General features: G+C 42.1%; 1 protein-coding gene across 9 annotated transcripts in view; it reads left to right on the top strand.

The window, feature by feature from the left end:
* ENOX1 (ecto-NOX disulfide-thiol exchanger 1) overlaps positions 1–15,889 on the top strand; it is a 660,000-nt gene that overhangs the window by 205,803 nt on the left and 438,308 nt on the right. For 7 of the 9 annotated variants that reach the window (XM_021065349.1, XM_021065348.1, XM_021065354.1 and 4 more), the window contains one exon: positions 6,854–6,998. The exons of the other annotated variants lie outside the window; for them this stretch is intronic. The gene's annotated coding sequence lies outside the window, so the exon portion shown is untranslated. The remainder of the gene's footprint in view (positions 1–6,853; positions 6,999–15,889) is intronic. 9 annotated transcript variants of the gene reach the window in all.

The following is a 15,889-nucleotide window of genomic DNA, read 5'->3' on the forward strand; positions in this document are numbered from 1 at the left end:
TACCATATGCTATCATTTATATCTGGAATCTAATCTATGGCACAAGTGAACCTTTCCACAGAAAAGAAACACATGGACTTGGAGAAGAGACTTGTGGTTGCCGAGGGGGAGGGAGCAGGATGGGCTGGGAGCTTGGGGTTAATAGATGCAAACAATTGCATTTGGAATGGATGAGCCATGAGATCCTGCTGTATAGCCCTGGGAACTTATGATGGAGCCTGATGGAGGATAGTCAGAGGAAAAGGATGTATGTGTGTATGTGTGACTGGGTCACTTTGCTGTACAGTAGAAAATTGACAGAACGCTGTCAACCAAGTATAATGGAAAAAATAAAAATCATTAAAACACAAACAAGCAAATAGCATTAGATATGTATTAGGCCAGGCTCCCTCTGTGGTCAGACCAGCCTTTTGGTAGCTTTGCTGCCCAGGATGTATTAACTTGTGATCACTGATAATGGTTGAGAATAAGGAAAATTATAAGGAACTTTTTACTAATTAGCCACACAGTTATGAATGAGTTATTGGGGATAGATTGGTAACTCCTGTGTAAGGAAAATTAGAAAGTATTATCTATGAAGTATGAACCTCTTTGTACAATAAGTCCAAGTGACAGATTCTCGGCCCAGTGAATCCAATACTTCGAGTCTATTATCTGTCAGAGACTGCCTGCCCCCACAGCATTCAGCAGGCTCACTAACCCTCAGCTATTTTCACTTAACTCTAGTTAAGATCCTATTAACACTTTTAAGTGGGTCAGCAGTGTTCTTTCTGATGGAAACATACTGCTTAACCACTAGAGCTCTCTTTAGAATAAGTGAAAGAATACTATTTAACTCTTTGGGTCCTTGTCAAATTGGCATTGCCTTCAGAGCCTCCCTTTAAACTATTCCTTGAAGTTTAGAAAAAGTGGTTTCACATTCTAAGCTTTATATGTATATTTATACATATATATAATATTGTAATGTGTAATATAATATTATATATAATAAATATTATATAAAATATATTTATAACATATTTGTGTGTCTATTATAATACATAAACATGTATTTATTATAAAACATAAATATATATTTTATATATCTCATACAAATACATATATAATACATATTTATTATATATTTATATGTAATATATTATATTTATTATATATACATAATATATACATTATATTTATTTACAATATAATATATATAACATACATATTATTTATAAATGTATATTATAATATATAAATAATATATGTGTTATATAATATATATTTATGTATATATATTTGGCAGCACACATGGCATGCAGAAGTTCCTGGACCAGCCAGGGATCGAACCCATGCCACTACAGTGACAATGGTGGATCCTTAACCAACTAGGCCACCAGGGAACTCCCTAAATAGTGTATTTTAAAGGACCCCAAACCTTTTCCTACCATTTTATGTATAGCCCACAGTGTCACCCGCAGTTTAATATTTGTTTTAACAAGTTAAAACCAAAGTGAAAACTAGCTGTGTCGTGCTTTTTGCCATTTACTGTTTGTCCTTTTTTCAGTTGGAGATATTACCAAACACTAAGGTCACTGGCGAACTTTGGACCTTCTGCTCACTGACCAGGGAGAGAGACCCCTTTATGAGCAGTTGAAGTAGGCTCGGGAGAGGGCCAGCCTTTCGGAACCGCAGAAGGTGTTGATACACGTTCTGAAAATGAAGCGTTGAAGTTCGGGCGCTCTTCCAGTCTGCTGGACCATAGGAGATATGACAGAATATTAATTCTTTGAATAAATATTCATCCTCTACAATGTGCCAAGCTCTGTAGGTCTTGCAGAGAAAGCAGTGATCAAAACAAACAGTTTTGCCTTCAAGAAGCCTGTTTTCTAGGGTCTATTTTTAGGAAGAAAGTGCTCTGAGAGTATTTTGGCTCTCAGGGAGAAAAGAGGCCTGGTTTTTAGCCTTTTGCCAAGCGTGGCTGACTTCAGGCTACCAGTGTGAATGGAGCTGGGGAGACCCCCATAACCAACAATCTGGGTTTTTCTGGGGAACCTCCGTGCTGTTATCCATAGGGCCTGTACCATTTTGTATTTGTATCAACAGTGTAGGGTTTCCTTTTCTCTGCATCTTCTGCAAGACTTGTTGTCTTCTCGTAATAGCCGTTTTGACAGGTGGGAGGTGATACCTCATTGTGGTCTCTCTCTTTTTTTTTTTCTTTAAGGCTGCCTGTGTAGCACATGGACGTTCCCAGACTAGAGGTTGAATGGGAGCTGCAGCTGCCAGCCTCTGCTACAGCCACAGCCACACGGGATCCACGCTGCTTCTGCAACCTACACCACAGCTCATGGCAATGCCAAAACCTTAACCCACTGAGCAAGGCCAGGGATCAAACCTGCATCCTCATGGATACCAGTCAGGTTCATTACCACTGAGCCACAGGGGGAACACCTCATTGTGGTTTTGATCTGTGTTTCCCTGATGTCCAGTGGTGCTCACTCAGCATCTTCTCATGTGCAGTTGGCCATCTGTAGGTCTTCTTTGGGAAAATGTCCATTCAGGTCCTCTGTCCATTTTTTAAATCCAGTTGTCTGGGTTTTTATTTGATTTTATTTTTTTTTTCATGTTGAATGAAGTAAGTTCTTTGCTTGGTTTGGCTATTAACCCCTTGTTACAGATGTTATTTGCAAATATCTTCCCCCATTCAGTTGGCCGCCTAGTCATTTAATTTAGTTTCCGGTGCGATTCCTTTTTGTTTGACATAGTCCCGTTTGTTCATTTTTGCCTTTGTTTCCCCTGCCCAAGGAGACGTATCTAAAAAAAAAATATCGCTAGTTTTCATCGTGGCTTAGTGGGTTAAGAACTTGACGTTGTCTCCATGAGCATGTGGGTTCGACCCCTGGCCTCGCTCAGTGGGTTAAGGATCCAGTGTTGCCATGAGCTGTGCGGTAGGTCACAGATGTGGTTTGGATCTGGTGTTCCCATGGCTGCGGCATAGGCTGGCAGCTGCAGCTCTCAGTCAACCCTTAGGAACTTCTGTATGCCGCAGGTGCAGCCATATTAAAAAAAAAACCCACATGTATAGTGAATACTGATGAAAAAATGTATATTGCCTGTGTTTTCTTCTAGAAGTTGTATGGTTTCAGGTCTTAACATTAACGTCTTTAATCCATTTTGAGTTTCCTTTTGTGCACAGAGAGAGAAGCCCTAGGTAGGAGTCATCATTTGGGGCCCAGCAGCATACCTCCCTCTGCTTACCAGAGTGATATGCTCTAGGGGTGCTTTTGTGTGGGCTCTATGAGCCCTTCCCTTGCCGCAGAGCCAGCTGCTTTGGGTGTCTTGGATTACAAGGTTTGACTCCTGGCCTGGTTGACTGCCAGGCCCCGCCTCATGTGGTGGTGGATGAGGCCAGGTCCCAGCGTAGCTGGCTGCCTAGCCCTGAGCATGCCTGGTGCTGGCACCCACTCACTGGCACTAATAGATCAGTGGGAAGATGCCACAATGGTGCTTGCCATTGCCAGTATCCTCCTGGTTGAAGGAGCTCCTAAAAATGGCAGCTGCCAGCTGAGTCCCAGTTGCCTCCTACCCCTCCAGGAGGCTCTCCAAGGGGAGCCAGTGAGTCTGGACCAGGCTCCTTGCAAATCGCCACCTCTGGGCTGGACTCAGAGTGTGTGAGGTTTGGGCGCATTCTGAGGAGTGGTGTCTCTGTTTCCTAGACCCCTCCGTCTTTCTCATATCAGACCCCACTGGCCTCCAAAGCTAATGTTCTGGGGGCTTGTTTTCCTGGTGGAGGAAGCTCCAGGCTGATGAGCCCAGTGTGGGGCTCGGACCCCTCTCTCCTTGGGGAGAACCTCTGCAAAGGTGATCAGCCTCTCATTTATAGCGCACCTGCCTGGGGCGGTGGCTTCTGCCCACACGATGCTGCCATCCTCTTGTCTAGATCGTTGTGCTTCCTCCGCTCTGCCTTCCATGGTGGAAAATCCTTCTCAACAGTCGCAAGATTGTCATCATACATAGTTTCTCTATAAATAGTTATGATATCAGTGTGTCCTTGGGACGAGGTGAGTTCGAGGCTTCCTCACCTGCCATCTTGGGTGCCCACACCAGACTTGGATTCTGTTTCTGACACTGGCCCCACTAGCTGTTTGTTGCCCGTTGCCCACGCATGACTAGCTCCTTGAAAGTGGGGACATGCCATCATGCTTTGTAGCATTACGTTCCTGGTGCCTAGCACCTAGCAGGTGTTCAGTGAATAGTCTTGGAGTGCTGTCCTTGTACCTTTCTCTGCAGTTTAGTTTCTGTAACTCTGAGATGTCAATAATACCATCTTAATATGTGGTTTTCATGTTAAATATACAATGAAATTTAACCAGGGTATTGCATACCCAATATCTAGAAACCATTAGTACACAGAAGCTAGAATTATTACTTTCCATACGCTGTCCCATCTAGAATCTTGATAAAATTGTGGCCATCCAGAAGGGAGGCTTCTTCATAGGAAAAATAATGGTGCGTAATTTTCAGCATTTTCATCAGGACGTTTTCACTAGGAGCTGGCTCGTGAGTCATTTTAGAGGACTTCTCCCTCTAAAAGCCATAAAGTCCAAACTACTTTAAGGGCCTCACTGCAACTAGAAAGAATTTGTCCTGCCATCACTGTGAAGTAGGACAGAAGCAAGAGCAACATGCTCTAGGAACATAGGACGCATAAATATTATTTACCATGATGATTTTTCTTTAAATGATACCTCCTCCCGGCTTTTGGAATAAAAACGAAAGGCCTGCAGTGGTGTTAAAAGTAGATGAGCAGAGACCACGCTGTTTGAGAGATGGATGCTCGGTTGTCATGGTAGCCAGCATCTCCCAAAGAGCTCCTTTCCCCCTGCCCAGATGTTTAATGTCTGTATTGACATGCCTGAGATGGGGAGAGAGCCAGATGTGGATGGAAAATGCCATTAATTAATTAATTTATTTTTGTCCTTGACAGTTGGGAAATCTTTTTAAAGCTCAGTGATGGATTTAGCTGGGAGTGAGAAATTGGTAGAGCATCTGTGTTTCTGAAGTTTGTATTTTTAAGCTCTATAGGAATACTCAGTTGCCTTTTTAGATGAATGTATTAATGCCACACATTTTGATGAGAAATCCACAGAACCAGTTAATAAGAGCCTAACTGGGAATTGAAACTACCGAATTTAAAATTGTCAATACGGATCTTTCATTTTCTCATGTTACGGCTTAGGTTCCAATTGCAGGCTACTGACTGGTAAAGAACAGATATTAAATTGCAAGTAGCTCCCAAAGTTGATTGTTTTAAGAAAACGGTCTTTGCCTCGATTATAGCTTTTCAGAAAGGGAAATTGTATATACATATTTTATAAGTGTATTTGATTGTTGCACGTTTTATTTTTATTTTATACAAGAAAGCTCACGTTAGGCAATATTTGCCTACCTCTGATGGAAGTAAAAAGTAAAACCTCATTTTGCCACTGACTCTGTGACCCAGTGAAAGAATGTTCCTGAGGGTCATGATACATGTTCGAAAAACAGTAAGTCGGGAGTTCCCATTGTAGTTCAGCGGGTTAAGAACCCAACATGAGGTCCGTGAGGATGCAGGTTCGATTCCTGGCCCCGCTTCAGTGGGTTAAGGATCTAGCATCACCACAAGCTGCGGCATAGGTCGCAGACACAGCTTGGATCTGTCTTTGCTGTGGCTGTGATGTTGACCGGCAGCTGCAGCTCTGATTCAACCCCCAATCCTGGGAACCCCCAAGCCCATATGCCGCAGGTGGGGCCCTAAAAGGAAAACGATATATATTGAAAAAATATACATTGAGCAGTAATTCTTCTTGAGACAAAAAATATTTCAATGTGTAGTTAATCTGTATGAAGACTAATGAGCATAAAAAGTCTAAGACAAAAGAAATAAAATATTTATTGCGGGCATATTTTTTTCTGGTAACTGGAAGGGAGCAGGAAAACAAGGATCAGTATGTTTTTTGTTTTGTTTTTTGTCTTTTTAGGGCCACCCCTGTGGCATATGGAAGTTCCCAGGCTTGTGTCAACTCTACAGCTGCAGCTACAGGCCTACAACACACTACACTACAGCTACACCACATTCATATCACACTACACTACAGGTACAGCTGCCGGCTTACACCACAGCTCACAGCAATGCCAGATCCTTAACCCACTGAGCAAGGCCAGGGATCGAACTTGTGTCCTCATGGATACTAGTCAGGTTTGTTACCACTCAGGGACAATAGGAACTCCAATATGGTTTTTTTTTTTAATAAGAAGATCAGAGTCACATAATCAAGGAGAAAGAAGAGTGTATGAAAAACCGATAAAGAAAAAAGTGTAACTTACTCTTTCTGCCTGGCAGTTCCTCCATAAAACTCTATTCTCCCTAGACCTTGACCTCATGTGGCTCCTGGTTCTACTTTGTTCTCAAAAGCTACAGAAAATCCTGCCTGCCACACCCTTTATGACCAAGGTCTAAGGGTTGGATTTAGGCCTGGGTTTGAATGTTGGTTCCACTAATAGCCACTAATAGCACTCCCCTCTCTAAGATACCTTTTCTTTCTTTCTTTCTTTTTTTTTTTAATTGTCTTTTTTTTTTTTTTCTAAGGCTGCACCCAAGGCATATGGAGGTTCCCAGGCTAGGGGTCTAATAAGAGCTACAGCTGCCGGCCTGCGCCACAACAGCATCAGATTTGAGCCACATCTGTGACCTACACCACAGCTCACGGCAACAGCGGACCCCTAACGCACTGAGCGAGGCCAGGGATTGAACCTGCCACCCCATGGTTCCTAGTCAGATTCATTAACCACTGAGCCACGATGGGAACTCCTAAGACACCCTTTCTTTCCCCAGCTGTGGGACCAGCCCCAGAGAGGCAGCGTGTCTTTGAGGCCCCTGAGATCCCTGCCTGCTGCCTTCCTCCTGGACCCCTGTTCTAACCTTCGCTGTATCTGCAGATTCATCTGAGACGACTGTTTCAATGCGAAGTGCCTCTAAGGTAAGTCCTTTTTTCCTCCGCTGTGGATCTGGACAGCTTTCCACCTGATGATCCCTTTAAGCAGAAAGTGTTCTTTAGGGCGATGCAGTTTAATGGAACTTTCTGCAGGGGCAGAAACGCTCTGTGTCTGTGTGGCTTTAGAGGAATCCCAGGTCTGATGGAAACAGGCCGATGCTGGGACCTCATCCTGCTCAGATGGGCGGAGAGAAGCCCTGGGAAGGGATCTTGGACAAATGCCACATTGGATGCAAAGGACCAGCAACTGTCTGGTAGGCAGGCTCACCGAGCAGGTTCTCTTGAAAGGAGCCTGGAGCAGGGCGCTTACTTGGCCTCCACACACACCCTCTCCCAATAAACAGGGGTATAGCCTAAAGTATAGGGTTTGGGCTTAGGCCTGGGTTTGAATGTTGGCTCCGGTAATAGCTATGGGACCGTGGGAAATTATGTAGATTCTCTTAGCCTTTGTCTCTTCATTTGTAGAGTCGAGATAATTATACCCATTCCCCAGGGTTGTGGTGCAAATTCAGTGAGATAATCAATGGAAGGCCGCATAGCCCCCGGCACGTCTTAAACCACCTACTATATCAGCCAAAGATTAGATACTGTGGGTCCTGCGTCGGCCCCCCTCTTCCTACGACTTGCACAAAATACTAATTAGCCTTTTGAACTGAAGTTCTAAACAAACAAAAGAATAATTCAGGAACTGTGGTTACGTTGCCTGTAATTTTCAAACATGTTGTTTTATACAAATATAACTCTCCTTATATGGAAATGCCATTCTGAGGGATGATGTGTGTGTGTGTGTGTGTGTGTGTGTGTGTGTGTAGACTAATCTTTATTCGCACTATTACACCAGGCAGGCCCCAGTAGCAGTGCATGTGGAAAGATGGACTTGATCTCTGTAGATCTGAATCGGTTGCTATTTTCCTCACGGCCATTCAGTTATTCACGGTGGAAATTTTCTCTTGCACTTCTAAGGATTGTGTTATGTCCCTCGATTCCATCTTCAAGGTTGCAAAGGGAGAACTATTTTAAGGGGCAAATTATTGTCCTGAGAATTTCTTCCGCCCACTTTTCTTTGCAATTCCACACACCTTCACCCACCCAAGAGCCCATGGGGCTCCGTAAGAGAACTGCAGCTCCTGGCCGCCTTTGTAGAGTTCTCCCTAGAACTGGAAGGTTAGAGGATTGCACCGTGGTCCAAACCCCCAGATGAATTCAATTGCCTGAACTTCTAGTTTCAGTGGGCTTCTAAACGCCATTGCCCAACTTCTGTGCAGAGCAGGTCATGCATTTGTCAAGAGGAAGAGGAGGAGGAATGCCGATAACTAATATTTACTGATCATCCTGACTGGGAATTGAGTTTTATTTTATTTTATTTTATTTTCCTTTTAGGGCCATACCTGTGGCATATGGAATTTCCCACATTAGGGGTCAAATCAGAGCTGCAGCTGCTAGCCTACACCACAGCTCGTGGCATCGCTGGGTCCTTGACCCATGGGGTAAAGCCGGAGATCGAACCTGCATCCTCATGGATACCAGTTGGGTTCTTCACTCACTGAGCCACAACGGGACCTCCTGAATTGAATTTTGAATAGTCAAGATCGCCCCCTGGGGTAAGGGTGACAAATTGTTTGAAAAGGGGTGCCTGTGGGTGCTGGGTTGGGGGAGGCAATAGAATTACAGATGTGAATGAGTCCTCGAGGGTGCAGCTGCCCCCACCCTCCCTTTCTGATTATTGCTAATCGCAGAGCAATCTCTATAGTTCCTTCCCATTTGCTTCACCTTCCAGGTAAGCTTTGAAGGTTTTGAAGCACTGCTTTTTTGAATTTTTTTTTTTTTTTTGGCCTCCCATGGCATACGGAATTCCTGAGCCAGGGATCAGATCCGAGCCGAAGTCATGACTTAAACTGCACCTGTGGCAATGCAGGATCCTTACTGACTGTGCCGCGCCAGGGATCGAATCTGCATCCCAGCGCTTCCAAGTCGCTGCTGATCCCATTGCACCACAGGGGGAACTCCAGAAGTGCTGCTTTTAAAAAAAAGAAATAAATTAAGGGACTCTATTTCCTCCCCTTAAATCTGGGCTGCCTTGTGGTTGCTTCAACTAATAGAGTACATCTGCTAAAAGGAAAGAGATGTTTCTTTATTTGCCAAATTTATTTTAAGGCTTTCACTACAGGCAGGGTAACCAAGAGGAGGAAGATGGGGACTTTGCAGCTGCTTCAGGGACCTGGGAGGGGCCGGGGACCCTCCTACAGCAGTGTCCCAGACCTGCTATTTCTCTGCTCACCGCATCCCCAAATAATTGTGTTTCTGATCTCATCAGTAGCTAAGGCTATAGAAGCGTTTCTTCATTTTGGTCCTTTCAAAGGCCGCAGACCTGCAGATGCATTCAGGGCAGAACAGTAGCATCCCTTGGTTGTCCGTGAAACAGTCGGTCCACACCACCTGCAGGAAGGTAAATAGATGAGGAAGTCACTTCAGGAAGCAATCTTTACCAGATCCTAGACTGCTGCTCTCCCGGGAAAACAACGTCCAACCAAAATTTTAAACCATTTATGCTAGCAGGTCTTGCAGTCAGTTGGTGTTTATTCCATTAATGTATGGAAACACTGGTCACATATTGTTACTGAGTAATTATGAATGTTACTAATATTCTTGAGAACTTCAGTGGTAGAGAATATTAAGTTGAACTTTGACAATTTGTGAAATTGTTTTTGTGTGGGTATCAGGCAAAGGAATAGTTATTAGCGACTTCTGCTTGAAATTGATTTTTAGGCTGCCGAAGGATTGTTGACTTTAGCAGATCTAAATTTGACTTTAGGAGAGTTTATGATAAACAGCAGCATTTTGGGGACCTTTCCTCTGCAGAAAAGGATAGTAATCTGGCAAATATCAATTCGCTTGAAGTTGGCTTTGTTGAATTTTGTAGGCTGTTTTAGCAAAAATCTAATTCCTTCCTTTTTTCCCTCCTTCCCTTCCTTCTTTCTATAATATGTTCCATTAAGATGGCATTTTTCAGTGTAGAAAAATCTATAGCAATAACTTTTGCATACTGATGTAAAAAAAAAATCCAACCAAACTAATTTGCGGGATTAACTTAAATCACATTCTAGTAGATGTGTTGATGTCCTATTATTTATGAGTTCATCAGGAGTAAATCAAATAGCCTAGCCCTAGGATTTTGTTTTGTCTGTGTGTGTGTGTGTGTGTGTGTGTGTGTGTGTTTTATTAAAACGGTGATAGTATTTTTGATCACCTATGCATAAAACTACATGAATGAGGAGTTCCCATCATGCTCAGTGGTAATGAACCCAACCAGTATCCATGAGAATGAGAATTTGATCCCAGGCCTCGTCCAGTGAGTTAAGGATCCAGCGTTGCCATGAGCTATCCTGTAGATTGCAGACACAGCTCAGATCCCACATTGCTGGGGCTGTGGTGTAGGTTGACAGCTACAGCTCTGATTTGCCCCCTAGCCTGGGAACTTCCATATATCGTGGGTACAGCCCTAAAAAGCAAAAGACAAACAACAACAAAAACACATGAATGTTCCCATAAGTTACTTAATCACACATTTTACTTGTCCTAGAGACTCAAGATTTGAAGTTACTGCAAATATACTCAGTTATAAGGACTGAATATTTGCGGAAACGTGAATCTGCTGGCATACAGCCAGAAAAGTCTTAAATCTAGAAGTCGCTGAACCTTTATTTTTTAAATTAAACAAATACATATTCCTAACATGATAGATGAGAGAAGCAATAGTAAACCAAAAAATATATGCCGTGGAAATTCCTAAGCTTATGTCACCATCAACTGAGTTCAAGAGAACACAGTAGTACAGTCAGATCTGGCCTCAATAGAGAGAAAGATGTGCCTTATTAAGTTCACGCAACATGCTGCTAAATGAAAACTCTACAGATGACATAAGAAAACAGGACTTTTGACACTCCCCTTAAGTCAGCAAAAACTGGCAGTCATGAACATCCAAATAGATATCTAATTACAAGAAGTTGTACTGGCACTTTTTCTTGGATTCCTTTCACATTTCCTGTCTAGTCCAAAAGATGTTCAAATGATTTTTTTTCCCCCACTAAGATGAATGATTAAAAATTTGCCGGCCATCCACCGTGAAAAATGCATACAGAGCATTGTGATAATTAGGAGTAATTAGTCTAGAACAGGCTCCAGGAGGCTTTTTGAAGGGGTCTGCAGGCTGCGCCTGCCACCCCCATTGAGGAGCCATGTCGGGGGATTGGTGGGGAGGGGGGTGCTACCTGGAGAAGGTGACACCTGCACATGTGGGGGTTATTGGGAGGGCTTCAAAGCCAAAGCTGGTGTTTCGACTTCAAAGCTTCCCTGGGAAGTCCTCCCTCAAATTCTGTTAGCCCAAAGCTTGATTATCCCTTGGCAGGACCTGTGGGCAGGACTACAAGATGTGCCTTTGAGGGTAAGAGAAGATGCAGGAGGGAAGGAATCAAAGACATACCTGGCTGAGTCCCCAGTTTTGCTCAGTGTTTGCTGCTCATGCTCTTCTGCAGTGCTTTTTTAGGAATTTTAATGAAATAGTTTATACATATCATGAAAAATACATAACGTATATTTACATTGTAAGGAATAGTAAAACAGCAGCTGTGTGTGTCCCCCAGCTTAAGAAATAGAACACTAGACATAAACCACATGCCTCCTGTGTCCCCTTCTCCAGTTTTTTTTTTCCATGATTTTTGTTTTTTCCATTATAGTTGGTTTATAGTGTTTTGCCAATTTTCTACTGTGCACCACAATGACCCAGTCACACATAGATGTATACATTCTTTTTCTCACAGGATCATGCTCCATCATAAGTGACTAGATAGAGTTCCCAGTGCTGCACAGCAGGAGCTCATGGCTTACCTATTCCAAGTAACAGACCCATCTCCATCTGTTAATCCCAGACTCCCAGTCCATCCCACTCCCTCCCCCTCCCCCTCGGCAACCACTGGTCTCTTCTCTAAGTCCATGGGTTTCTTTTCAGTGGAAAGGGTTTTTTTTTTTGTGCCGTATATTAGATTCCAGATATAAGTGATATCATACGGTACTTGTCTTTCTCCTTCTGACTTTCTTCACTTAGTATGAGAGTCTCCAGTTCCATCCATGCCCTTCTCCCATTTTATCCTCTCCCCTCCGTCTTTCCTTTGATCATCGTGCTCTTAGGTTTTTTCTGTATGTGTATGTGTCTCTAGACAACATACTGTTTTATATGTTTTTGAAGTTTATATAAAGTGATACTCTATTTTGTTTTTTTTGTTTTTTAAACTCAACGTTGTTTTCCTGAGATGGGGATTAGTGAAGCCACACTTCATTAATTTTCACTGTTGTGAAATACAAACTCTTCTTTTTTCACTGTTGTGAAATATAAACTCTTCCAAAAGCTTTTAATGATCTGTTGATGGACAGGATTTTTTTTTTTTTTTTTTTTGCTGCTGTAAACAGTGCTGTCATGACCTTTGACCTTTCTCAGGTCTCTGATGCATATGTACATATGTTTCTCTGGGGAATATATTTAATCATTGAAATGATTCATCCGTGGATGTGTGCATCTTCAAATAAGATGCTAAATTATTTTCTAAAGTTGTTACAGTGATTAGACTAATTTTCTACCAGTTCTCAATGCTTGGAGTTCTTATCCACATTTGGAAACGACGAGTTTTTAAATTTCTTCCGAGTCTTAGCAGTCAAATGGTATCTCGTGGTTTAAATTTCTCTGGATATTTGAGCATCTCTTCATAAGCTTATCGGGCATTTATGCTTCCTCTTCTTTGAAATATGTTTCTGACATTTGCCTATTCCTCAGTTGGGCTGTCTTGATCTTTTGATTTAAAAGCATTTTAATATATTCTGTATAACATCCTTTTGGGGTGTTACTTCGACTGCATTTGTGGATTAGCCCTTTACTTTCCTTATGGTATCTACTGATAAAGAAAACTTTAATTGTAATACGTTTCTTGTCATTTTCTTTTGTCTATTTTTCACAGCCACTTTCACATTTTCCATTTTCTCTGTTGCTTTATTCTGTAATCTGCATTATATTTTGTAAAGCCTGTCTTCTAGTTCACTGAGGATTTTTTTTTTTCAGGTATGTTCAAGTTTGTGGTGTTAACCTATTGTTCAGCTTTAATTTCAATCTTTTTTTTTTTTTGTCTTTTTAGGGTTGCACTTGCGGCATATGGAAGTTCCCAGGCTAGGGGTCGAATCGGAGCTGTGGCCACCTGCCTACACCATAGCAACATGGGATCTGAGGTGTGTCTGCAACCTACACCACAGCTCATGGCACTGCTGGATCCTTAACCTGCTGAGCGAGGCCAGGGATTGAACCTGCATCCTCAAGGATACTAGTCAGATTCATTTCCACTGAGCCATGACAGGAACTCCTAATTTTTTTTTTTTTCCAAAACATCTATTTTGTTATCTTCTGACCCTGAATGTTTTTTGATAGTCTCATTTTTTTGCACATTAAAGATGTTTTCTTTTTCACTTCTTTAATTGTTTGGAACACAAATATTTTATATTCTACGTCAGATAATGCTAATCTTTGAGGTCATTGAGGCTTCGAATCTTCGGTTTGCTGGGGCTTCTTACCCTCACCTGTGGTGATTTGCTTCCTGGCCTTCCGTTTGTAGCATTTGATTATGAGCTCATCTTTGCCTGAATTTAATCCGTGGGAATTACAAGGCGCCTATATTAAGGTGTTGTGTCCGCCTCCAAATTCATATGTTGCAACTTTAACTCCCTGTGTGACTACATATCTGAAGATGGGATCTTTAGGAGGAAATTGAGGTGAAGTTAGATTGTAAGGCTGGGTCCCTAATCCCATAAGGCTGTGGTTTTATAAGAAGAGGAAGAAGGAAATCTCTGTCTATCTTCCCACCATGTGAGAACACAATGAGAAAGTGACCCTCTGCAAGCTCGAAGGGGAGCTCTCACCAGAACTTGGCCATGCTGATACCCTGATCTCAGAGTTCCCGCTTCTAGACTTAGGAGAACTGGATGGCTCTTGTTGAAGCTACCCAGTCTATGGTATTTTTATTGCAAGCCTGAGATGCCTAAGACATTGAGCTGCTGTTTCTCCAGAGGAGACCTGCCTATATTTCAGCTGGGCATCCAGGAGTACTGCCGACGTAGGAGAGCTTTTATGTAATTATTTGGCCTGGGGTTTTCTGAAGTGTAGATTTGAAGTCCACATTCAAGTGACATCTGGTCTCCTATTGTAGATTCTAAGGGGGAAATTTATTAGCTTTATTATTATTATTGTTATTATTATTATTATTTTGCTTTTTTTTTTTTTTTGAGGCCGCACCCATGGCATATTGAAGTTCCCAGGCTAGGGGTCGAATCAGAGCTGTAGCCACTGGCCTACATCCTGCCTCAGCAATGCAGGATCCGAGCCACATCTGTGACCTACACCACAGCTCACAGCAATTGTAGATCCCCGACCCACTGAACGAGGCCAGGGATCAAACCTGCATCCTCTTGGATACTAGTTGGATTTGTTTCCGCTACACCACAACAGGAACTCCCTATTATTAGTTTTTAAAATCCTGGGAGTGCAGGGACAGATAGGCTTCCTATTTCCTCTGCAGAGGGAACAGGGTTTACTTTCACTGAGAGTGGGCTCCTTCCAATACACGCTGAGTTTAGGAACCTCAGGGGTATCAACCTTCTCTCTCCCATTAATGGCCAAGGCCATAGGTACCTGGTTTCAGTCATCTGTCCTCAGGGAAGCCTCAGCTTCAGGCTTTCCTTACCATCCTGATTTTAGTTTGTGGATTCCATCTTTCATTCACTTCCTTCATTTTTGGAGAGCTCAGCAGTGTGCTTTTATCTAAGTGCGTTATAATAAATAAATCCTCATTTTCCTTGCATCAGAGTACTAGGCACTGTTGTATCGATGATACTGGTTCCTATCACGGGTTCGTGTTTTGATCTTATTCTTTATACTTTTAAGTGTTATGTGGATTCCTCAGCCATAGTCTCACAGCAGAGGAAAGACGACAAAGTTTAAGCATTAGTTTGATTATTGATTATTATTATCGAATAAAAGCAGTAGAGCTCCAGAAGGGTACAGTGACTCTTTTGATCTGATAGTGAGCAAAGGAACTAAGGCTGGGATCCAGATTTTTCCACTCCAAATCCACTCACATTCCATGTTTTGTTTTTAATGAGACAATATTGAATCTGCCTTTATAGGATGTCAAAAATGTTTTTCTGATGCGCCTGGTTCAATTTTATGAGGTCATTGTGAGAAAGTGAAATGTACTTAATGTAGTTAAGTTAATAGAAACATACTTAGACTGGATTGATAATTTTTTCCAGGAGCCAATTAGAAATTACCTTTTTTTAAAATTTATCTTATCCCATTTCACTTCCAAAACATAAAACATAATTTGCACCTTTGTTTTCATTACTTTATCAGAAGGGTGGATTAACTTAGAAGGAATCCACTTCTCTCAACTCTGTCTTTCTCATTGTAGACTTAAATGAGAAAAATAAACAGATTAACAAAATCAGAGGATAACTCCTAAAACCATTTCCGCATGGTCTGTCCATATCGTTATTTCTGTGATTATGGCTTCTAAAATGAAGTCGTATCAGCTGATAGTTAAAGAAGATGTGTATTTATTTTTACTTTGAATTAAGCTGTTATCCACATAAACATACAGCCCATATTTAAAAGCGAAGGAAACTGCTAGAGAACTTGGTGAGGCTCTCATTTGAGTCAAATGGTCCCAGTTATAGAGTGGAACGTCACGTCAAAATGAACTATACTGTCAGTGCTTCAGACAGTTCTTTGCAAAGATGTAAGTATTTTTATTATTCTAGAAAAAGAAACTGATAAATTACCCTAG

The sequence above is a fragment of the Sus scrofa genome, chromosome 11 (assembly GCF_000003025.6).
Source record: "Sus scrofa isolate TJ Tabasco breed Duroc chromosome 11, Sscrofa11.1, whole genome shotgun sequence".
In the NCBI taxonomy this organism is placed as follows: domain Eukaryota; kingdom Metazoa; phylum Chordata; class Mammalia; order Artiodactyla; family Suidae; genus Sus; species Sus scrofa.